This window comes from Ammospiza nelsoni, chromosome 1 (genome assembly GCF_027579445.1).
Source record: "Ammospiza nelsoni isolate bAmmNel1 chromosome 1, bAmmNel1.pri, whole genome shotgun sequence".
Lineage (NCBI taxonomy): Eukaryota > Metazoa > Chordata > Aves > Passeriformes > Passerellidae > Ammospiza > Ammospiza nelsoni.
Window position 1 is genome coordinate 102,617,982 of NC_080633.1, and position 24,340 is coordinate 102,642,321.

The following is a 24,340-nucleotide window of genomic DNA, read 5'->3' on the forward strand; positions in this document are numbered from 1 at the left end:
GTAAACCTCAGTTTCACTGGAGGGAAAAATCTAAAAATCAAAATACAGTTTTCAGGGTGAAAAGCCCCAGGTGCAAATGTGTCATCTTAAGCACCTCATGCAATGTGATTTCACCATACTCAGAACGCTTTCACAGAATGTATTGTTTATTTGTAATTCTTGTGTGATAAGAATAGATATTTTTTCCTTCTGTAGTTTAAATCTTTCTTCCACAGTGTCTTTTTAAGCATTTTCCAAACAGCTCTCCTTTCACTGGTTTTTTTATCATTTCTAGATGAGACTGTCAAAAACTCTCAAACTTGGCTTGTTGCTGTTCTTTCCAGAGTCAATCCCCAAAGCCCTCGGTGTTACAGCTTTTGGTCCCTTGAAGTCAGTGTGATGTGACTGCCTGCCTGACAGGTGCAGGGGAAAATCTGCATCGTCCTTTTTGGAACCAGCTTTGTGTGGAAACTTACAACTGCTCGCATTTCTGGCAAACTGAAGCAGCAGAAAAAAAAGAAGCTCGCACTGGGATGCAGAAAATTTACTGTGACCTTATTTTGGAATTTCAATTGAAATGACATAATCTTGGCCAAAAATATTGCAACAGCCTGCATCTGCATTCCTTCCATACAGTTTCACAAGCAGCATATACATTCTTTCCCACTGTGAGAGCAAGGCCAACATATAAACTGAGTAGAGTAGGTATTATTCTCCTCCAGAATGCCACTGTTGATTTTCAGTCAGCACAACCCATTCCAACGCCATGCACAATTTAGCCATTTTAAAGGTACTGAGGGAGCTCTAATAGGTTCACTTCCATGTAAGTAGTTAGATTACTTCTATGTATTCTGAGTTCAGCCTCTCTCTGAACTCTGCCTGATAGTTAAGCTATTAAGAATTAAGCCATTACCATGAAAATAATGATCTAGACTTCCAAGGAACCCAATCTCTGAGATGGGAACAGCTTGCTTTTTCACATTGGCTTCAAAAATCTTATTTGTGTTGTTAAAAAGGAATTGTGTCTAAAATAGAGAGAATGTAGCAAATTGATACAACATATGCAATCCAAGCACCTGGTTCAATGAATATAAAGCACCTCATTTCCAGTGAAATGCTTAGTTCAATCAATGGTTTACTCCTATGACTAATACTCTGCACCTTTTTCTTCGTGCAAGCTCAAAGCCTTCTCTTTAGGAAATCATACTAATTGAATGGATCCTTGCTAACAAAGCATGACAATTCTTTCCTTTTTTATTTTGTATTTAAGTTTTTGACAAATGAAAAAATATAGAATTTTACTTCTATGACCATGAAAATATATGTCCTTAGATTATCTCCTAAAATGACCAGTTTCTCATCATTCAAAGAGGAACACAGATTTCTCCATTACTTCTGACAATGATCGAAATATTGGCCAGAGACCAAGAATCCCTTTTTATACTGTCTGCAGGAGGGAATGAGAAATCCATAACAATTGTCTGAACCAATAAATGATGTACAGTGCCTCTGAGGACACACAGGGAATTCAAGGATTAAGGTCTCCCAGAAATTTGGCGGCATTCATTCCAGTGACCGTTCTAAGCGGTCCCATCATCCATTACTGGCTTTATATTCATGTGCCACTTTTGGAGCACAGGTGATCTTGGGACATCTTTTGAAAGTAGAGGAACAAGATATAAATCTCCTGGTCCTGGCTGGATTTAGATACCCTGCAACCTCCTCCCTCACCACCACAGGGATTCAGTGCCCTGTGTGTTGAAGGCCAGCCCTGATGTGGTGTAACTGTTTATCCTGGGACCAGGATGCTGTGGAAAGAGCTGTGTGGGAAATCCAAGAGCAGCTTTGTCAAGGGCCTTCCTTTCCATGGCTGGAGAGTTGCAATAAAGTTCAGGCTCTCACCCCTGGTCACTGCCTGAGCTATGCTGTACATCAGTGCCCGGTCACCTGGTACAAGCAGGAACAAAAAAAGGCCCTGTTGGTGATGGCAGCCTGCACAAGCATCTCACTCCAGCCCTTTAAACTATGGCCAGGAGCACAAGGCACAAGTCTGGCAATGAAATTTGTGGCAGCTGAAGCCTTGGTTTTGCTGGAAAGAAGCCTGTGTTTTAAATATCCATGCTAGGGAGTTGTGTCAAAGCCAATGTTATTATAGCCAGTTGTGTCTGGAAAAGGAGAGAAAGACAGATATGTACATAAGAAGCAGGAGCCATGAGCTAAGAAAGAGAACCCATAATGAGTTCAGATTAGATTAAATGAAGGAAAGCAAAGTAAAGCTTTTAAGACAGAAAAAGAATCCTACCTATGCTTGTACAATGATAGGTTTTTAATTACCTATTACCGCTAGGGAAAGACGTCCTGCAGTCCCTGCATTTACTGCTTTGAAAACATTAGTGGAAAGCAAAAGGCAAATCTAATGACAGGATTTATTATGGAAGGAAGAACTAGTGAAACAGGAAGCAACATTATGCTTCAACATGAATCCATTAATAGTCTCTCTAAGAAGAGAGACTGTAACTAAAAAAAAAAAAAGAAAAAAATGAAAAAGAAAAATAGAAAAAGGTATGGTAGCAAACAACTTACATGCTTTTGGTGAATGGCCTGGATATGGTTTTCAGCTGTTTCAATCCCTTTGAAGCTGGCTGTCATAGCTGTGAGTGGCACTTTGTGTTGAGTTTCCAGCCTTTGGACTCTTTCTCTCCAGACCATTAGAGAGCAATCCTTACAGAACACTTAAGGCAATTCTTACTAGACTGAGTTATGATTAGTACTAATTTTGGAAACAGTAAATCAAACATATAGCTGGGAAATGGTTGCAACTGTCTGTGGCGTGTCAGCTACATAAATAAATTTTCCATTTTTCTTTTCTTTACTAGCAAAATACCACCAGGATACAAACTCATCCTATTTCACGGCAAAATTTCCAAGCCATTCTAGGTAGCCAAAATTTCTCAGAAATTCTCCTGAACCAAGTAGGAAATGTGCTTGCAAAACCAGCAAATATTGGAGTTGCAGCATCTGCAAAGTTTCTGCACCAGTACAGTCTAATATTTCAAACAAGAAGCAGCAGGGCTAGGTGTTTACCTGTCTGCAAACCACTGGCTGGCCTGCTCCCACTTGCTAGAAAACTCAGCAGAAATACAATGCCTGTCTTGCCAGAGATGTATCTTACAAGAAACAGGATCACACATGGCTGGAAAGCAAGATTAGCAGGTAAAGCCAAAGCTGGGATGGGGATTTCCTCTCATGTTATCTCTCAAATACACTGAGAGCATTTGGGCTCTCCAAATGCTGAGTGTTACCTACACAGACTTTATGCTCTCTATGGGCCCTCCCCTGCAGAACAGACAAGGAGGCTGCTTGAGTTACCAGGGATATGGAGCATAAACAACATTCCTTTCTGTTCTATGGAATTTCTGATTTTAGTGCAAGGCAAGTGTACTCAAACTAATGTACTTCTGCAGTTTGTTAGCATTTTAAGTAAATACAGACTAATAATAGTTTCTCCTTTTTTGACTAGATCTTTCTCATTCACCCAGATCAGGAGTCTGATCTCACATTTTTAAAACAGGGTAAGCTCTTTCTATTAAAATTTAACTTAATCCTGATTTATACCAGAACAGCAGAGGCAAGACCTAAGCCTCACATTTCTGGATGGAGGCCTTTTTATTCAAGTTGTCATTTTATCTTTCTCATTCCCTGTCTGTAAATTTACTTGCAGCAGTTGCAATATTAGTCCTTGTAAATGTTTCCACAGCACTGGGGAAGCTTCCAATTGTGAGCTACCAAGTAAATGAAAAGCATGTTCCATTTGCTAATGTGCCACCTGTAACCCCTCCATTCAGCAGGTCAGATTTTTTCATCATATGCCGTGTTCCAATGCACAGCAACTCTAGAGAGAATTCTAGCAGCTGAAAATGAGTATTTCTGACAGTAAAAACCAGGTAGATTTAAAAATAATCCAGGGAAAATATTCTGTGAAGATATTCCTCTGGTATGCGTGATACACGGCAGGTCGCAGATGGATCCTTTTTTATTTGTCACTCAGTGAGGTGCCTGCCTACATGTCCCCAGAGTTATAATCAGCTTGTAGCAGTCATCAAAAAGCAGAGATACCTGTGAAATGGAAAGTAAACAAGATCTTTGTTTTTGGCTTTGCCAAGGCAAATTTTCATGGCACATTAATTTAATTTGTACTTTGTTGGGATGCTTAATGTATACTCAAGAGTACATCCCCTTCCTTTGGGGATGCCATCACTTAGCAAGATGCTAAAAATGTATTGAGAGAGGATCTAGCATCACTACTGCACTATTTTTTCCTCTCTGTGTATGCATGTGTGAAAACTTTGGCAGCTGCCTTGGAAAATCCACTGTACATTTTTCCTCCAAATTATCTTCCTCCCCACTTTCCCCTCATTTTTTAGAACCATAGGTTTCAGACAAAATTAGCTCCACATAGGGCAATTGCCTGTGTGGGTTCAGGTGAAATAATACTGAGAAAGCAGGTTTTTTCTGCTTATTTCTACTGGTACTGAAAGAGCCAAATTCTACTTCCTCTGCTACTCTTAGCTCAGCAAATGACCCCAGGCATTTTCACACATTGAAGGGGTCACTAAATTGGACTTTGTGAATTAGAACAGTGCAAATTGGAAAGCATGCAAATCAATGGCAAAGACTGAGGGGCAGGACCCTCAAAAATATTTAAACCTCATATTCAGATGTCAAAACCAGGTATATATTACTAGGTATATAGATATATAATTCACTGTGAATAAATAGTTTACATGGGAATTCAGTCCTTATTCTGAGAGATGCTGTTACATCATGGAAGAGATACAGGTTTAGGTCCAAAATAACTACATCACAATTTTAGAAAAATCAAAGTGGAAGCAATCTAATGGAAAGCCTTTTTAAAAGCAGTAAAAATATATTCCAAAAATTCAGTGAAAACTATTACAGGTCTAAAATCTCTGGTTTTGGAAAAAAAAATAAAAGAAAGCAGGGAGTGGGGTTAAATAGGACAGATCTTAACTGTGAGAAGAGCAGATAAAGTATCTAAAAATAGCCAACCACTATTAGCAGTTGCCAAACATGCCTTGGAACTGTAATATAATTCTGCCTGGCCTGGAAAAGAACCCTTTCTGCCAATCACAGTCCCCAGGTGCCAAGGTAATAATGAGAATTGTTAGAAATTGTACAAAAATAAAAAATCAGATGATACCATGGGCACACTGAGCAGGTGCAGAATTAATGGCACTCGGAGGGCTCCATCTCAGGATTCTCTCTCCAGACCAGAGAACACTCTGGAACCTGTGCCCAGTGAACCAGGTATTCACCACCTTTTATCCATTTTCAGGCAGACTTGGTTGAATCAGTAAGGCAGGGAATACTTGGGAATTCAGCAGTTGGGGAGGCTGCTTGAAGAGATTTGGAAGTCATTAAAGAGATGGGGGTGTGGAAAAATATTAAGGTTTCTGTTCTTTGTGTCACAATGATCCTGGTGCAGGGAACTTGACAGAGCAATTAGGAATTTGCTCAGGGGCAGTTTCTCTGATGGTAGATTAGCTCAGCCTCAAACAAGCAAACAAACAAACAAACAAACTTGCTATTCTCTCAATAGTGAGATATGTTTTAGTTACTGCCTGTGATTAAAGTCATTGTAACTTGTGGGTCTGGATGGGATCTAGGGGTACCGAGGGAGGTGGTGGAAGTGGTCACTGAGTCATTTTCCATCATTTGTCAGCAGTCCTGGCTTGCCAGGGAGGTCCCAGTTGACTGGAGGTGAGCAAATGTGATGCCCATCTATCAGAAGTGTGGAAGGAGGATCCAGGGAACTGCAGTCCTGTCAGTCTGACCTCCATGCCGGGGAAGATCCTGGAGCAGATCATCCTGAGTTCCATCATGCAACACGTGCAGGACAGCCAGGGCATCGGGCCCAGCCAGCACAGGTTGCTGTTTACAACTTTCTTTAAAAAAAGAGGGAGGTGCTGATGTCTTCTCTCTGGTCTCTGCTGATAGCATGCATGGAAATGACTTACATCATCAGGGGAAGTTCACATTGAATATTAGGAATAGCTCTTCAATGAGAGGGTGGTGAGTCACAGGAACAAGTGCCCCAGGGAAGAGGTCATGGCCCCAAACTTGGTGTTTGTGAAACATTTGGACAACACATTTATGTATATGGTTAACTTCTAGGTTGCCCTGTGTGGAGTCAGTAGTTGGGTTCAATGATCCCTGTGGATCTCTTCCTACTCTGTATATTTTGTGATTTGATTCTATGGTTCAGTGGTTCTATTTCAGCATAGCTGGGGGAAGGAGCTGAGATCAGGGTGCTGCAGTGGTAGACACAAAGCAAGGGAACAGCCTGTAGTCTGAAATGTTACAGCATGGCAGGCTCTGGGCAGAGCTGGAGGTGAGGATCCCAGTTCAGGCTTGAACAATGAGCTGTCTACAGGGTGAGTTTCAGTAGGTGAGTTTGGTGGTGAGGGTGCTATCATAACCAATAATAGTGGGCTACTGCAGGATTCAGATGCCTAAAAATGGGCTCCTGGTACTATGTGAGATGTCTCATTGTCTCTGGAACATCCATGCAGTGTGTGTATGACACAGGACCCTCAGGAGACATTTAATCTTCTGGAAGAGCAGCAGGACACCAGGCAAGATAAGATACTTCTAGTGCAAACACAAGACCAATGCCTATGAACCCTCTTCATGTCTCCAGGGTAACCTGCCCCGGGATGGATGGATCTATAGGATTGTTGAATGCATGTCAAAGTGTGCATTCCCAACTGCATTGACTGGAGGTGTGATCCATTTGCATGGACAAAGACATACACGTCATGATTTGATCACCCTCAAATATTTATCCTGTGCCAACTGAGGTGGCCAGGGTGTCTTGCCTACACAAGCATAGTTATCTGTCATTTCAGATGTGTGTATGTCCCCCAAGTGTCCTCTGTGCTATCTCCCTGCCTGTGCACACCTTGGATTTCCCAGAGTATCTCAAATGGCTGTGGATGCCCACCTGTGAGAGAGTAAAGAGAGGCCCTAGGCCAAGGTCATCCTGCCTGGTGTCTAGCAGGATCTTTGCCCTGCAGCAGGACACAAATTCCCTGAGAGCTTCCTGTGATAGCTGCCCTTGAGAGTCTCAGACAGCACAGGACACCAATGATTTAGGAAGCTGAACTGCCCCTTCAACCTTCTTCATGTGTAAATGATGCCACAGACAGCTGCCGTATCATAGACAGCAACACTGTCCACATATAAATTTAGGTGCCTGAATCACACTTTATAAATGGATTCTGATCCCATCCCTAATGAATGTCACCCCCTTTAGTTAGAGCCCCTCACTGCTCCATCTCAGTTTCAGAAGTTGTGTAGCTCAGTGTTACACAAACCATGCCAAGCTCCACTTTATCTCATTAGTCTGACTGTCTGCATGGAAACTGGATGAAAGCACACAGGGAGTACAAGAAGGAGTTTGGAATAGAGTCTCAGAGCCAGTCTGTGAGACTGTGATTGGAAAGATATCTGCAATCAAAGAAATTGAGGAAATATTTCTCCTTGCTAAAAAAAAAGGCAGCCTTTTCGTCATATTGTCCCACACAGTTCATGAAACAAATGAATGGGAAGAGCTTTGGATGACTAATTTGCAGTGCAATAACATGTTGAGATGTGTGTTGTTGAATAAGATTCTTTGAACTTTTAGAAAGTGTTTTGAAGGTACTTGTTATTATTCAGGTGTGACAGAAGGATTTATCTAACCTGGCATGCTATGCTTCCTTCCCTAATGATGCCCAAGGATCTGTTGGACAGTCACACATCGAATCTCCCAGATGCTCTCATTAGTTGGCAACCTGTGACAGCCAAATTTCAGCTTAAAGCTGTAGATGGTGCCTTTGGGATGCCCTTTTTAGCCCTTTTTCTGCTGCTGGAGGGACTCATATCTCTCACAGATGGGAAGGGCTCTTGTTGAGACACCAAGAACACGCCTGCCATGGACTGAGGAGAAAGTTTACACACCACTTCAAGTGTTAGCTTTCATAGCAACTCACTCCAACTATCAGGAACATGAATTGGCAGAGAAATAATTAACTATTTATCACCATCACCTCAAGACCCCATGGTCAGGTGTAGCTACACGTGGGACTGCTCAAGTATACAGGAGCACTCCAACTTGGGCTCTGTGCTATGGGAGGCATGTGAGCCCTCCTAATACAGCAAGAGGTTCCTTTGAGCTCCCTCTCAAAGCAGAGAAATGAAGTTAGTCAATCTAATTAGCCTTAGCAGTGGCCGGGAGGACTTGGTCCAATAAAATATCTGCTTGGAACTGCTCTCCTACCTTTGTGCCACCCTTGAGAGCTGGATGACCAACAGAGGTGCAGTCCCTGGCAGCAGGTCTGACACTCCCAGAGCCGGTGGGACTACAAGGAGTGAATGGCTTTGATGGTGGGCATCTGGTACCATTCCCCTCAGCTGCAGACAGTGTGGAGTGGAGCAGGAACTGCCTCCTGTCCAAAGCTGTGAGATGAGTTCTGCAGGGCTGAGATAAGGGCACCTGTCAAGTCTTCATGGCAGCCTTGTGTTGATGAAGGGAGCTGAAGAAAGCCTTGTTGGGTGACAGAATCTGTCCCTTTCTGTTCACTTGTCCAGGTATAATTAATAATGCTTCCCTAGTGAATGGATAGCATATTTATTCTCACTTTAACTTGTCCCTTTTGGTGTTCTGAAGTATTCCTCAGAGATAGGAAATCACAAAGATACACTGCCAAGATGTGTGAACTTCTTCATAGAAATACAGAATTTGTCCCAACTGGAATATCTGTGGTGAGTTCTAGAAAAGGCAGAATGATTTTGTCCCTGTTGCTGTAGGTGTCTGCTATAACAGACTATAGGTCTACTATAAGTCTGCTATAAGTCTAAAGTAAAGTAAATTTATTGAAATTCTGTTCTTAAACATAAAAGACTTTTGGCTCACTGAGCCTCAGGACTTTTTGACATTTTTCACTAATTATTTATTGCTTTAAGACTCTAACTACCCTTTTTATTATAAAATCATAAAGAAAATGTCTCTTCTCTGAAAAACCTACAGTTCAAATTGGTGAAGAAGACAAGCGTTGTATATTTTCTCTGTATTTTCTCTAAATCTATGATCTATTGTTAAGTTAGAATGACTCAATAAATGAGGCTGGAATTATTTGCAGTAAAACTAAAGCCCAGTCAGACTCCATAAACCCAGTCAGCAATATCTTTGTGGGGAGCTCTATTTTTAGAGGGATCTCACAAGAGATATTTGTAACTACTTGCTCTGTTGTGGAGAGGATTCTGTCACAAAATACTGCTCGACTTGTTTTGAACACAGATTTTGGAAGATTTTTATCAGCGCTTGGGCTCTGAGTGATTTCTGAATAACAAATGAGCTTATCTGAATAACATGATGAAAGGACAACCTGCAGCTGTCCTGTTAATACTTACATAACAGCTCCTTCAGCCACTGTGCTGAATAACATGCAAAGTAAAATGATTTATGTGACAGTGCAATTCTGAAAGTTTCATGTTCAATTAACATATTCATAATTTAAAAAATTTCCTCATGGAATAACTAACTTTGTAAAAATATTTTTATTTATAAATTTTCTTTATAAAGAATGTAATATTATTTGTAAAAATATTTAAACAGAGTTATTCAGGAACTGAATTACGCAGTGCATACAGTTTGCAAATTTGGGAATTGCAATTTAGTATAAAACATGGTACATGTGCTGAAAAAATGTTTCAGTTTCTTGCTTTTGAACAGGGAAAAAAAATCTGTAAATTCCATTGTATCTGTGCTGGGATAATTTATCCATTTCTCAAATATTTCCTAATGTTTACAATTTCTCCCTTTCTCCTGTGTTTTTGTGGTGGAGCCTTACAGGGGAAGAGCAATAGTCCTCATACTGTAGTCATCAGACTCATAGTTATTATCCTTCCTGAGGTTTTTACACAGATTTATTGCTGGCTTGCTCTTTTTTCTTTTTTTCCCCTATCAAACCGCTCGTTGTCATGCAAATGTAGGAGTAATGAGGTTAATATGTGGGTCAGACTCAGTGCTGAAGAGGAGAGCCTTATGCATTTCCTGACAGTGTAAATTCCCAGGACCTTTGGGCAGCTGGCTGGAGCATGGCAGCAGCCAGCCACAAGGAGAATTTGGGACAGGAATAAAGAGAGCAGTGACGAGGTCTGATCACTGCTGTCTCCCCTGGGGACAGTTTTGGGCTCCCTGTGCACAAACGATGCAATTTTTGCCTGATGGCAGGGAGCTGGGATGCAGCTTGAAGGTGCAGGGGTTAGACTGAGCCTCCCAGGCTGAGGAGACCAAAACATTGAGGCAAAAGAAGGACGTGGCTCCTGTCTGCATGAGGGTTTTGTTATGCACAAAGCCTGATGTGTGAGAAGACGGGACTACATTTTCTCTCTGCCATTTTTCTATAAGACTTGAAGAAACTCACCGTAGGTAACTGGATTGCTAAAAAGAATCACACATCAAACAGACAGGACACAACTGGATTTGTCCCTCTGTGTATTTTCTTTTATGCTGAAGTAGAACAAATCATGGAGATAAAGTTTGGCAACAATGCAGGACCTGTATTTCAGACTGCAAAAATTTCAGCACAAACAAATTATTTAGGTCAATGTTTCAAGCCTTGTCTTCTCAAATGTGGTCCTGATTTGTAAGACAGATAGACAGATAGAAGAGCTTGGGATTTACTTACTATTGCTAATAAACATTTTAAAAAATTTAATTATTTTTAAGAAGTTATTTATTAAGTATTTGTCAATAGAGCTTGTTTGCCCCACTGTTACAGTGAAGCCCGTTTTTCCTTCATTGAGCTTTATAAAGAAATGTAATTTTCTATATATTCCCATACTCTTTGCATTAGCTAGAAATCAGTTTCCAGCTTTTTCTTCCAAGTTTCACAGAGGCTTAGACACGTTAATACTGTGAAAGTTGCCAGATGGTGTTTCTGCAGGTACTATTTACAAGTCCCATTTAAATGACAGTGTACTCAGACTTTAAAGAAGTAAATCCTTTAATTGGGCTGTACCTGTTTTTAAAACCCACCTTGAGTTTCATAACATAGCAAAGCCACTGAAATTCTCCCTTTAACTCATTCAGCCCAAATTTTGGAAATGCTCCTCTAAGAATATGTGCAGGGAACATCTCCTGACTAAAAACAGGCTGAAGCAAGTGAACAAATGTTTTCCCAGAGCTGGGGCTCTTCTCCTCTAATAAAATCCCTTTTAGGACTTGTTCTATGACTGCATCCCCCAATCCCCCAAACAAGCTCACAGAGCATGTTGCAATGTAAATTATAATGTGACTAATTATGAGCAACTTGCCTTTAAATTTTATATTTGCTTTTAAATGGATGTTTGCCAAAATTGGTAACGGTTTTAAAATGGGTATATGAAAGCCAAGAATCTTCCAAACAGGCGTGCTCATATGTACATTGAGATAAACACAGAGCAGTTATTAAAATGTGAGGTTTTGTCAGTTAGGGTTCTAAACCACATGTTTCAATTACTACTGAAATAAAAAACAACAAAACAATGATGTGCCATCAAGAGGACTTTTGGATAAACTTTTGTTATCCAGGATTACTTGATTTAGCCTCTGATTTCCAACATCTGGTTTAGATTCTTAGCAAAGATATTCAATACTAATTATTTTGAGGTTTAGCAGCCATGCAAAACATATCTGTGAATCTTGATAACTTCATGGCTCCTAGCCTTGAACTTTTGATCTGTTCATAACCACAAGATATTTTGTTGACACTTGATGCTTTATTAAGTTCAAAGCATGTGCAGATTTGGGACAACCTTTTGATTTTCCTCCTGGTTTCCTTCAATTGTAGTGTTGTACAGTTTGCATTATTTTGCTCAGCAGTGGGTGAATTTTTTTTTTGTGCTGGTGACCTGGATTAAACCCAACTTCAGAGAACTCTCTATGAAGTTGACATTGAGTCCTTCTGGCAAAAGTGACAATAGTATCTACGAGGGCACAGTGACCCTGGTGTCAAGGACAGCATTCACCAAAGACTGGAGGCAAGATGAAATAATAAGTTATATGACTTTTTGCCAGCTGCAAATGTAAGCTTTTGTGGGACTAACTCCATGCGTGTGAATGTGTAACTAAACACAGCAAAACGATTCCCCCCCTGGGTGTCAACTAGAGAAGAGACCATATGTGATCAGTGTGCTCAATGGAAAAAGTGGCAGTAAGAGGTAAAAGTAGCAAAGTTCCTGGGCATTTCAGAACCCCCTCCCTTAGTGAGTGCTTCTCAAAGTAGAGAGAAGTGTTGCCCTGTGTGGGTCACCTCCTGGCTCCCATTGAGGAGCAGACCCTCCTGTTCGTGCTCAAGCTCAGCGGCCTTTCTGGTTTCTAGTGATCATCTTCATATAGAAACTGCAGACACAAACTTGTAAATCCTGTTTCTCAAAGGAAGCCCTTCAACATGGAAGGGTTCTCACAACAGAAGCATTCTTGTGAACAAGAAGTCACATCCTTGTCCTCAGTATGGCTGGTGATGAAAGAAGCTATTTAGGACTTCCCCTGCAGTTGGAAGTGTTATGGAATGTGGATTCAAATTCTGCTTTCCATCTGACCTTGGGAACTATGATCAGGAAACTCTTTAGCATCACCGCCCTTTAAAATCATCAGAGATGGGTATGACAGAGGTTGAATCCAGGTCAAGAGTCCTAAGAGCTGAGGGGGCTCAAAGGTCCTCTGTGGAGAGCAATGTAAACTGAACTCTGAAGGGGAAAGAGGTTGTAGGGAAAAAAACCTTTTTCTGGGTGAAGTAGCCTATGGTGCTCAAATACAAGCATCATCACACATGAAGAAACAGCAGCTGGAGAGAGAAATAACCAGAAATAAGAAATGTAATAATTATACTATATCGTAACTGTGACATTTAATAGAATATTGCAACTCCTTGCAGAAAATCATGTGTCTTCAGCCTGATTACAAAATCAAAAGAGAAAATATTTTAACTCAACTGAAAGCCTTTATATATACATCCATCCATATATATATATATATATATATATTAAAATTTTTTTAATCATGCATCTTTGCTGATTAAGACTGTACTTTCCTCTTAAACATAGCAAAACCAGAGGGGAAGTATAAATAGATATCATGGAGCTGTGATTGTTTCATTGGACTCGCTAGCTGTCAGCAAGATAAATTAATCATCCATACATAACTCATATTGTCATATTTATGTGAGTGGGATTGAAAAAAGAAAAGGAGTCAATAAAAATTAAATTGAATAGGAAAATATTAGTGCAGTACAGTTTTCCAAACACATGTGACAAGTGAAAATGAAATGTGAAAAAAGTGAAATGTGAAATATTTTAGGGTTTTTTACTACTGTTTATATGTTTTAATACTTTATAGTTTATATGCCAAGCATTAGCTCAGCATACAGGCTCATGAATTTTATCTGTTTCTTATTTAGACATGAGATGAGATGAGATGAGATGAGATGAGATGAGATGAGATGAGATGAGATGAGATGAGATGAGCGACAGGGGTACAAAATGGGCAGATTTTCCAAATAACATTTACTAGCAGTAGTAGCAATGGAGAAACAAGTTCAAATTGAAGCAAGACACAGTCAGGAATTAATTTAGGCATTTACACCAGTCATTCTGGGAGAAAAGAATGCCATCTCCTCAAGAGAATATATAATATTTAGCAAGTGGGAACATGAACCAGAGATGATCAAAGTATCAGACTGAGGAATGTCAGGGAGAAAAGTGATGAACCAACCTGATCAGAAGGGAATAAAGTCCCCATGCTTGAGCAACAGAAAATATCCCAACTTCCCTTTCCCTCCAGTGACATGAAAGTAAGTGAGACAAGGCTTGTGCATTGCCACACTGGATGAACTGTGTGGGTCAGATCTCTTGGACCAGTTTTCCTCTTTTTATTCTTAGCAATTTTTTTCTAACACCAAAGTAGAATCCTAGTTTGAAAGGCTTGAGATGTTACAGCCACAAAAGAAATGTTAATCAGATATTAGAAAATAAATATGTCATGTACTGTACATTGCTGAGTGGATATTTGTGTTGAAGACTCAGGAACTAAGATATCTGAAGTGTGGGGTGTGATGTTCCATGGACATGAAAAATGCTGAACAAGCTCCAAATGTCCATCACTCCATGTGAGTACCTCTATAGCCCAGGGGCCACCTAATCAATGGTGTGAGCCAGAGGAAGCAGCAGGGAAGGTGTTACATTGTATTACAGTCCATCACACAAGAGCTCCGGAAGAGAGATGTGATAAAACACATTAATTAGTGACGTATTTTGATGACAAATCAATCATCACCTGAGCTTCTTTGTATTTATTGTTCCATTTGCTATGCAGGGAATAAGCAAAGGGGGAAAATCAGACATTGTAACAGATATTGTTACACAAAACCCACCAGTCAATAAAAGAACTTTAAACCATCCTGAGACCAACATCCCTTTGTGTGGATGAATCAGACTATGCCAGAATTTCAGGGGATGGGAGGGAGGGGAACATCTGGTGGGTAGCCTTCCAAATCATCAATATAATGCTAAATTACCTTGTTTCAAAATCATATCTCTTTATATAAAGAGTACTGTCTGTTCTAAAAATAAGAAGCCTGACTCTGATCCCATTCATAGCTCAATGAATCAGGGACACTCCCAGCAAGATCCACAGAGTTTCTTTAGTGCAGAACAAGTCAGTGACAGGCTGCATTCTGGATGCATCCTGGGGGCTGAGCATGTGACCCATAGCTGAGTCTTATTCTGTAATTGTAAAAGGCTTTTTGAAACCCATTTAAGTCTATTAGTGCTCCCAGAAAATTGTGCACTCATTCATTTTTCTCAAAACAAATATCCTGGACTTAATGGAGTGTGGTGTCCTTTCACTACCAGTACCGAAGAACTCAAATTATGCATCATTAAGCTATTAAGCTGAACTGAACAAGAAGAAATGGCACTTACTGGCAAAACCACTGTTCTAAAATGCCTGGTGATAAGCTGTGGAAACATTAGCAAGCTGTAATAAAAGTGCCATCTCCTACCAGCCGCTATAATTTTGTTTCCTCTAGCAGTTAGAACACATTTATGAGCACATCTTATGCACACACAGATCTTATGCACAGAGGAAGGCGCATGCAGGGGTCTACCTGAGCTGTCACACACTGAGCTGGCAGGGGATTTCAGCAAGCCAGCTCACTCCTGGGCATGTTGCAGGCTGGTTCCTGCAGCATTTCCCTCATTAAAGACAGTGTTCCCTCTAAATAGTCTCTAAATGCCCTCTGAAATCAGAGAGCTTCACAGACCTCAGGAGGTAAAGCAAAAAACCTTCATGAGCCCCCAGATAGTTAGTGACATATTTTGATGACAAATCAATCATTGCCTGAGCTTCTTTGTGCTTTTTGTTCCATTTGTTATGCAGGGAATATGGAAAGGGGAAAAATCAGACAATGTAACAGGTATTGTTACACTCTTGCTAGGTGATATGATCCATAAACTTAATATTTTCAAATAAAAAGCAGATGGCAAAACTACAAGAGGCTTCAGGGGTGTGCAAATACCACAAATTATAATTTAATGCTTCATCTGTTTGAAAAATCTAGCAAAACTAAGCTATTTTTGACTTCAATGCTAACCTATTATGTGACTTGGCCTATGCCTCTTACTTAGGGCACTGTTCTAGACCCACAGTCAACCTCCATGATCTTTGCTTCACACCAGACTTATGGCAAAGCACTGCCTTCATTGCTTTGTCTGCAATGCTGACACCCATTATCACATATTTCATTTGTTTTATCACTCCTTCTATTTTTATTCCCTGACATCAATTTTATAGGTGACGAACATTCCCTTGAGTTGTGACTGAGTTGCCTCCTTACTCTTTCCCCAGCACTTGCATTGAAACCACATGTTTGGATCTGCTTGCTCAAAATTGCTACAGTATGGAGTGAGAAGAGCAAATAAAAATGTTAATTAATTTTTCAGAGCTGATGATGGAGCTAAGCCAGAGCTACTACCCCTCTCTACTTTTAGTAGAAGTTTTATCATCAATGAGCCCAAGAAGAAAGTACATTCTCTTGAAAGTGTATAAGAAAATAAAAGTTTATGCCATACCATGTAAAATTGTAAGGAGTTCACAACGACTGTGCTGATTCCATCAATAAGTAGTTAGAGATTTATGACTGCAAATAAAGTTTTTCCTCTCAGGGATGAGCTCAGCACCCGTTTTATGAAACACTGATATGGGCCATTACAGCCCAGTACAATGAACCAAGGCAGAATCCGCGCACCTGCTGGGTTGATGGAAAAGCCCTGAACCTTTTCCTGCATCACCATGCAAGGAATCTGGCTGGAGCTACAATTTCCAAAGCATCATCCCTAAGGTTTGATACCTGAATGTCTGCTGCATGCTTTAGATATAAGTAGTCTGACCACTGAGCACTTATGTTCTCTTTGCCACTACTGAAATGAAACTGCCTTTACTCACATTTTTCACATTTGTGGTCAGCACATCTGGGGGTAGGTCTGAGGCTTCAGGCACTTGGTTGGTTGGTGCCATTTTAGGAGAGTGTAGGAGTGCTGGCTAGTGAGAGGAGCATCAAGAAGACCCATCTGGGCTTCTTAACATCTTCCAGCTGCCTTTTTTTTTTCCTTCTTTCCAAACACAGTCATGAAATAAATTTTATATATTTCAAAGCAGAAACTCATGATAACCATAACCAGAGAATCACATAATAATGGAAATTATGTATTGGAACAAGTTCACTTATTGAGGAATGTGGATTTATTGTGCCATTTTATCAGCTATTAACATTAGGAAAGGAGAAACCCTCTCCTACAAGTCAAAAACATTTTCAAGTGAACTTTATATTTAATAGTCAGTTCAGCTGGAGACAAGCAAACATTTACTTTTAGATTGCAAATAATTCTGGGACACTATAAAATGATGTACATTTTTATTGTATACTTTGTACAAATAAGTACACTGTATTATTTATTAAGGTAACAAATTCCCCAAATCCCCTCATCGAGTTCTGATTAATTGATGTTTGACAAAGTGTTTAGTGCCATAGATGTTTGAAAATGAAGAACAGAAGAAAGCTGTATGTCATGAACTCTCCTGAGGAGCATTTAAATGCAAAGGAATTAGATGCTCAGGATCAGTTTATTATAAATATGCTCTTTCATCTTCTGTGTATTTTTGTTCATCCTTTCCCAAACCTGCTTTGGCCTTCCCTTGGAGGAGTGTAGGAGACAAATACATCCAAAGGTTAGTGGCATTAAAGAAGTGGTTTTTTGAGATCACTTGTGAAAATGAGAGAATGATGTTGTAACAAAAGCGCATTTTCAGCCATGTTAAAATAAGCCTTCAGCTTTGCTGTGGGATAGTAATTTACCCTTTCATTTTTAACTCTTTCCTCTTACAGATATTTCCTAAGTTTCCTAAGTTTCTTATTTTCTAAGTGCTCCTAAGTTTCTAATTTTCTGCATTTCATTTTGGTCCCTACAATGTTTTTCAATTTAATGGGCATTGAATTCCATGCTCCAAGGAGGACTTTTCTCAATTCTTTAGGACCAGAAGCCTACATGGACTGACCTTTTGCTTCTCTGTGCTGATTTTTCCCTCCCCAAGAGCTTTTCAGAGTTCTGAGGAGAAGTGCCAATAGGAGGATGATTAGTTTCCTGTGTAGCTTTTGACTCTACTATCCCACTTCAATTCTTCCTTTCTTTGTTGTATGGCCACTGAAGACCCCAGTACATCTCTACCTTGAATCTTGTGCAGATGCCTGTGGTCTGGAAAAAAAAAAGTTTTGCTTGCAACAACATGAGCAAAAACAGTTTATGAGAAAACAAAACTCAACAAAACAGAACCAAACAGGTGCAAGAGGTGGAAAGAAATGCTCTCCAGTGAGAATGTTGCTCCTTATACCTGGCTTCTGGTATTGTTGCACTTAAGAGCTTGCTGGATATGGGACAATGCAGATCCTGGGCGCTGCAGAGGTGGCACAGAGCTCTCCTGATGGAGCACCCCTACACGTGCTAGAGATCACAGGGAGTATGGAGCACAGTAGCCTATCACCTCCATGGGGAATTTGCATTTGTGTTCATCTCTCAGGCCACATTTTTGGGTTGAGTGAAAAGATGGAACTATTTTCAGAAAATTAGCCCTCCTCACAGCAAAATCTCCCTCCCCATCCCTCCACTTCCCCTGGCTCCATTTTCAGTCAGGCACTTTAGTCACACTCCTCTCTTTGGCCAGACCTTTGGGAAATGGGAGAAGTGCATCATCAGAGGCTATCCCAAAAAGCAGAGCCTGCCACTCAGACGGGGCAGCCTGCCTGCGGCCAGAGACCCCTCTGCGGGCTCTGTCCCTGCTGCTGCTGCGGGGACGCGGCTCTGCCCTTTCCTCCTGCGAGGCCCCGCACCTCATTCCCTCTCTGCGCTCACACCCGCCCGACACTCTCCTTGCATTGCCCCGTCCCCGTGTGCCCGTGTCCCGGTGTTCCGGTGTCCCTGTGTCCCAGTGTCCCGGTGTCCTGGTGTCCCAGTGTCCCGGTGTCTCGGTGTCCCGCATCTTCCTGTCCCGGTGCCCCCATGTGCTCGCGTCCCGCGTCCCGTGTCCCTGTGTCCCCGTGTCCCCGTGTCCCTGTGTCCCCCATGTCCTGGTGTCCCGGTCTCCCCGTGTCCCGGTGTCCCCGTGTCGCTATGTCCCCATGTCCCTATGTCCTCGTGTCCCCGTATCCCGGTGTCCCGGTGTCCCCGTGCCCCCGTACCCCCATATCCCCGTGTCCCTATGTCCCTGTGTCCCGCTGTCCCGGTGTCCCAGCGTCCCTATGTCCCGTGTCCCGGTGCCGGTGCGGACGCACGATGGCGCCGCAGCCCCCGCGGTGCCGCCGGGCTCTCTCTGCCGGGCGCTCTCTGCCGGGCGGCTGCGGCCCGCGGAGGCTTTCCCGCTGGGACAGACGCCAAAGCCGGGCGACACAAGCAGCCCCACCTTGGGGTGACCGCCAGGGTGCTGCCAAAGGGAGGCCATGGATGTGCTCCGCTGAGTTTCGTGCCCTCGGCTGCTCCCGGACTGACGGACGTCTCACACAGTGGCTGAGCCACCAGCTCGGGGGCTGTGCAGGCCGGGGAGTCAGACTTGCAAAAAGAAAGACGGGGGGATGAGTTTTTTCCCCTTTCCAGAGACAAATTTTCATGAGGGTCTGGGCTTGGAGAAGGTGCTGGAGGAGTTTTGTGGCAGAAATGTCTGTGGGTTACCTGCCTGTCCTGTCCTCTTGGGATCCACGTGTCGAATAAGAGAGACACGGGTGAAAAGGTGGCACACAGATGTGTTAGCTGAAATGTGCTCGCTGGACTGAAGCAGGATAAGAAGCAGTCAGCATTATGTGTGCATAGTACACACACACAAACACACACACACACATATATATACAAGTAATGCAGGCCAAGGACATTATTGAGATTTAAATGCAAGGAAAAAAGACCCAGCTTTCTTTTTTTCACAAGCCTTCAACTTCATATGCTTCCATGCTTTCAAACACATGCAAAGTAAGGCCTCGCAAAATCTTTTGCTGCAAGCAAAAACCGAGGAGCACTCTGAATGAACCTCTGTACTTCCCTGCCGTGTTTGCTTTTCTTAGCTGGGTTACATAAAAACTCAGCAGAATTTGCTGTTGTGACTCTGTTTTTCCAAAATCTATTACCACTGTGGAAAGAGGGAAGGAGTGAAGGGAAGAAGGGGCCGTGTAATGCTTCATATGGCAAGGAGTTCAGTAGGGGCAGTCTGGGGGGCAGAGTGAAGGCGGCTGTGTCTTTATCTGAAGGATTTTGTAGTGTCCCACTGCCTGTTAGGAAGCAGGAAGCAGCAATGCCCTGGTTTGAGCTGAGGAGAATCAAGACCAGGTTTCCTGCTGCTGAGTCTCTGCCCAGCCATGCCTGGCACTGGGGCAGGATGTGTATAAGTAAAGTCACCAGTGACTCCAGGGATGTGCACTACTCCCATAACTGAAGCTGTCTTCCTGAAGGCCTTATGCCAGCAATATCAGAGAATGGGGATTTGGGTGTAGCCTGGAAATAAAAAATGCAGCTTTTTGGTGGGGCAAGGCCACCATTAGCTGAAATTTGCCATAAGCAATTTATCGGCATTTTCAGAAAGAGCCTGCTTGATAATAAGGTACTTTTCTTCTCCACCCTTCCCTAAGTACTACAATATCCCATTCAGCTGTGCTGATCTCCAAGCTGAAGTCAGGCCTGGAGGAGCTGTGGGCGTTGCTGATATGGTCTCATTTGGCAGGGGTGGAGCAGCATCCAGAGCTGGATTATTGTCAGTCAGGCTGACAAAGCAGAACAGAGCATCACCACAACAAAACCCTCTGACCCATGTTATGCAAAGCATTGTTCGTTAGTGACTGCTGGGCTTCTGGTGAAGAGAAAATCCTGAGAAAAACTTAATGGTCCTTTAAAGGGAGCTCTTAAGAGGTTTTTTCTGCCCTGCAAGTTATTTACATTAACAGGCTGCTTACACAGGTTGAAACTTGCTTAACAGTAAGTTATTACTTGTTATATGTTGCTGAAAAAGGAGTATGTAAATACCTACATCTTTAAAGGGTTTGTGAGAGGCAGCTGGATATAGTTATGTGGGGCAGAATTATGCTAAACAACAAGACCAACAAGAATTTAAACAGTGAACAAAGCAGGATTTCATATGGAGCCTTGTGTCTGGTGTACTGCCAAGCAGCCCTCTTTTCTGCTCTCCCTACCCCATGAGCTTCTGTTCCAGTCACAGACAAAAAAGGGAAGAAAATCTTGGTCTTTCTTTCAAGACATCATCAAAAACTTTCACAACATTGTCAAAGGGGGGCAGTCTCAAGCAAAGCAAAATGCTTAAAAAAACAAAGCCCTGTGAACCTGAGTGTTTATGGAAAATTCTGAGAAAGGTGCTACATTTGCTGCTGAGGAGTCCCTCTTGGTACAAGCCACAGTTACATTTTCCATAGCCACAGGACCAAAAGGGCTCTCCCCTCTGAATGCTTTTATAGGAGATGGTGAAACAGAAATGCAAAATCATAATGATTAAAGTGCAATACACAGCAGGCAGCAGAAAGGAGCTGATAGCCTGTTGAAAAGAGCAGTAAATAATAAACAAGACTATTGAGAGATATGAAAAACTTAGGCAATTTTGTAGCTAATAGATAACAATGACAGTAGCCTGAGGACAAGGGTAGGAGAAAGCAATGAGTCTTTTCATAGCAGTATATCTTCTGTAGAATAAGAGGCAACAAAATTCAGTGAAAAACCCTCAGAAGACAAGTTGTCTGTATGTGTTATTAATGCAGGCAGAGAATTGGAAGTGTCTGGCCCCAGAGAGAGATGTGTGCGCATCACCCGTCTGCTCAGAGTGAGGGCAAAAAGGCAAAGCGCCCAATAGCGAAGGAAATTCTGGATGATCAAAAACTCCAGACATAAATCTGCTAGTAGGATGAAGTATGAGGCAGTAGTGGCAACTGGAAAAAATGAAACCAGTGAATCTGAACATTAAATGCTTCTCTGGCACAACTTATTTGTTTCACTGAGAATACACAGGAGATGCAGCTGACAAATGGTGTTTATTAATGAGCTAATATACTGGATTTGAACACTGAGAGGGAAATAAAGCAAATGATTGACAGCACTGAACATTTTATCTTGATAGTTTCTGTAGGACACAGAGGCAGAGTATGTGCATCCCTCTCAGGCAGGTTGCTCAGGCCACCAACTGCTTCATGCCAAGAGGCAGCAAACCCATCCACTCCTCCAGCCTCAGCACCAATGTGCCTGCCCTAGGGAGCATTGCTAGAGCTGTGCCAGATTTTCGGTGCCTGCTGCACTATGCCACCCAGTGACTACCTCAGTTTACAGTACAGTGATCATTAGGACCAGAAGACCTCACACAATTTGAATATTACCAAATAAATGTTATATTGTAGGCAAACTTTATTTATTCAGTTAGTGCTTTTATCAATATCTATGAATATCTATGAATATTCATATCTATGAATTTATGTTAAAATAAATGTTTTATTTAGATTAGAGGAGGACCCTAATTAAAAAGAATATAGTGAATGTATAAAAAGCAAAAACATCTGAGAAAGCCCCCAAATGCAAGGTGTTAAACTCTGTTACAGGAATTCTGGTATTTGGTTAAGGAAAATATGTAAATAGTCAAAGTCTGCAGTAAGTGTATACAGGCATCATACTGCTCAGTAAGGTGCCTTTCTTCTTGTATTGTTTCTGACAAAGATGACTTTCAAAACCATTTGTCACTGAGGATGACCTTGTTCTTACAACCACATCTGCTTACAGAAACTGACAGAGGGGAATCTGTATTTTTTTCTTTTGCAGGAACACCCTAGACCTGCCTGAGTACAGGTTGGTTTCCATTTTAAAAACTCCCCCAGAGCTGAGTGACGCTTTTGTGTAGAGTGGTGATTCTGAGCTGTCTGAATGCAGAAGAGCTTTCATGACATTTTGCCCTCTCCCTCTGTATCTCCTACATAGAAAGGCAAAGTTTTCCACCGTGGCTTCCCACAGCACAAGAGACCTAGAAAGCAGGAGCTGTAAGCTCAAGCTACCTAGAGATACTGTCCTTCTCGAGTCTCACCTGTAACTGGCCCTTTTTTTTTCTTGAGTGAATCTCCCACTTCTTAGATTTTTAATTCTACCAGAAGCCTCAGTCTTTGATAAGTAGTTTGTCAGAGATCCAAGCAGAGCACGAGAATGAGTCCATAGCTGGGTGCGCTTTCTGGTGTCCCAACTTCCTCACACCACCCCAAGTGCCTGTCTCTGCTCAGTACTCATGGTCAGGCACTTCCAGAACATTTTCAGAGCTTTCATACCTGCTGTCCAACCATTTAAGGTTTTTCCTCTGTTTTCTGGGCATCTGCAACTGTTTGGGTGGACCAAACATAAGCATTAGTTCAGCTGGAGCTAATCAGGCATTTACTTTCAGATCGCAAATAATTTTGGGACATTATAAAATAGTTTTTGCTGTATTTTCTCAAACATGAGAAGCTGTTTTATCTGCAGCCATTTTACCTCCCTCTATATGTGTGATCTGCGATATTTACAAGCATTTGAAACATGAAGGTGCCTACAGGGTGCCTCAGATTTGTTGCAACACCTTGAAATCAGTGGAGAGCTGAGAATCTTGGCCACAATGTAACTATGATGCATTTTATACATTCCTTCAGTTGCTTATTACATCTGTGATGAAACAGAAGCACTGAATTAAATGGGTGAAGATGTGAATCTGCATTACATATGTACCACTGTTATAAATTCTGCTTAACACTTGCTTTGTCCTTAACAGTAAAGCTTCTGGGCTCACTCTGAGTCTTCATATGGTTGTCCCCACAAAATGCCTCTGAGTGCACTGCTATTCTAAAGGATGCTCAGGAACAAGCAGATTAGGGGATCAACTTGATGACAACCAAGTCTTGTAAATTCCAGTCAAGTGTGTGGACTTGGGAATGATTTTCTATGCCAGCTATTAATTGCTTTAATAAAGGGTCCATGGGATGCAATTTATTAAATCTCAGTTGTGAAGAAAGACATAAAATAAATTTCTCCAGTCTCATTCCCCACTGATGGTGTGCCACAGGGCTTCTCCATCTCTCAGGCTAATTGTCATTTCACCTGTAATTCATTCTCCCACATCAGGTGTCTGAGACAGTGATCTAATATGCTGATAGAGGAGAATCCTGATAGAAACAGATATTTGGTTCTGCACACCATAACTATTCATGAAATTGGCTATCATCTCTATAATTACATTTTGTCCAAAAGCCAGATCAAGCTGAAGTCACTGGGGAATACGCTATCAAAAATTAATCAACTTATCTGAGGGACAGAATTTCAGGTATTGTTTTGAGAGAACAAAAATGCAATAAGATATTTTCTTTATGGTGGTTTTAAATTTTTTTACAATGATGAGCAAGAGAAAGTAAGATATTAAACACTACATTTCAGAATACTGCTGTGATTCTTCCATTTTCATTTCTGCCCCAGGGTGGGCTCCCAGGCTGGAATTTGGATAGGTTAGGGAGCCCCATGAGTTTAGCACATCCTGCTCATAAAGGAAGGAAGCTTGATCTCAAGAGATATGGGGAGCACAAGCACCTCAGAAGAGACTGAATTAAGTGAAAACTGATTTCTGAAAGTTCAGAAGGATGTACATGTATCTTGAGAGCTCTTCTGAGTAAATCTGTAGAGTTGCATAAAAAAAATCTGGTGGGAAAATCGTGATGTTACCTTGTGA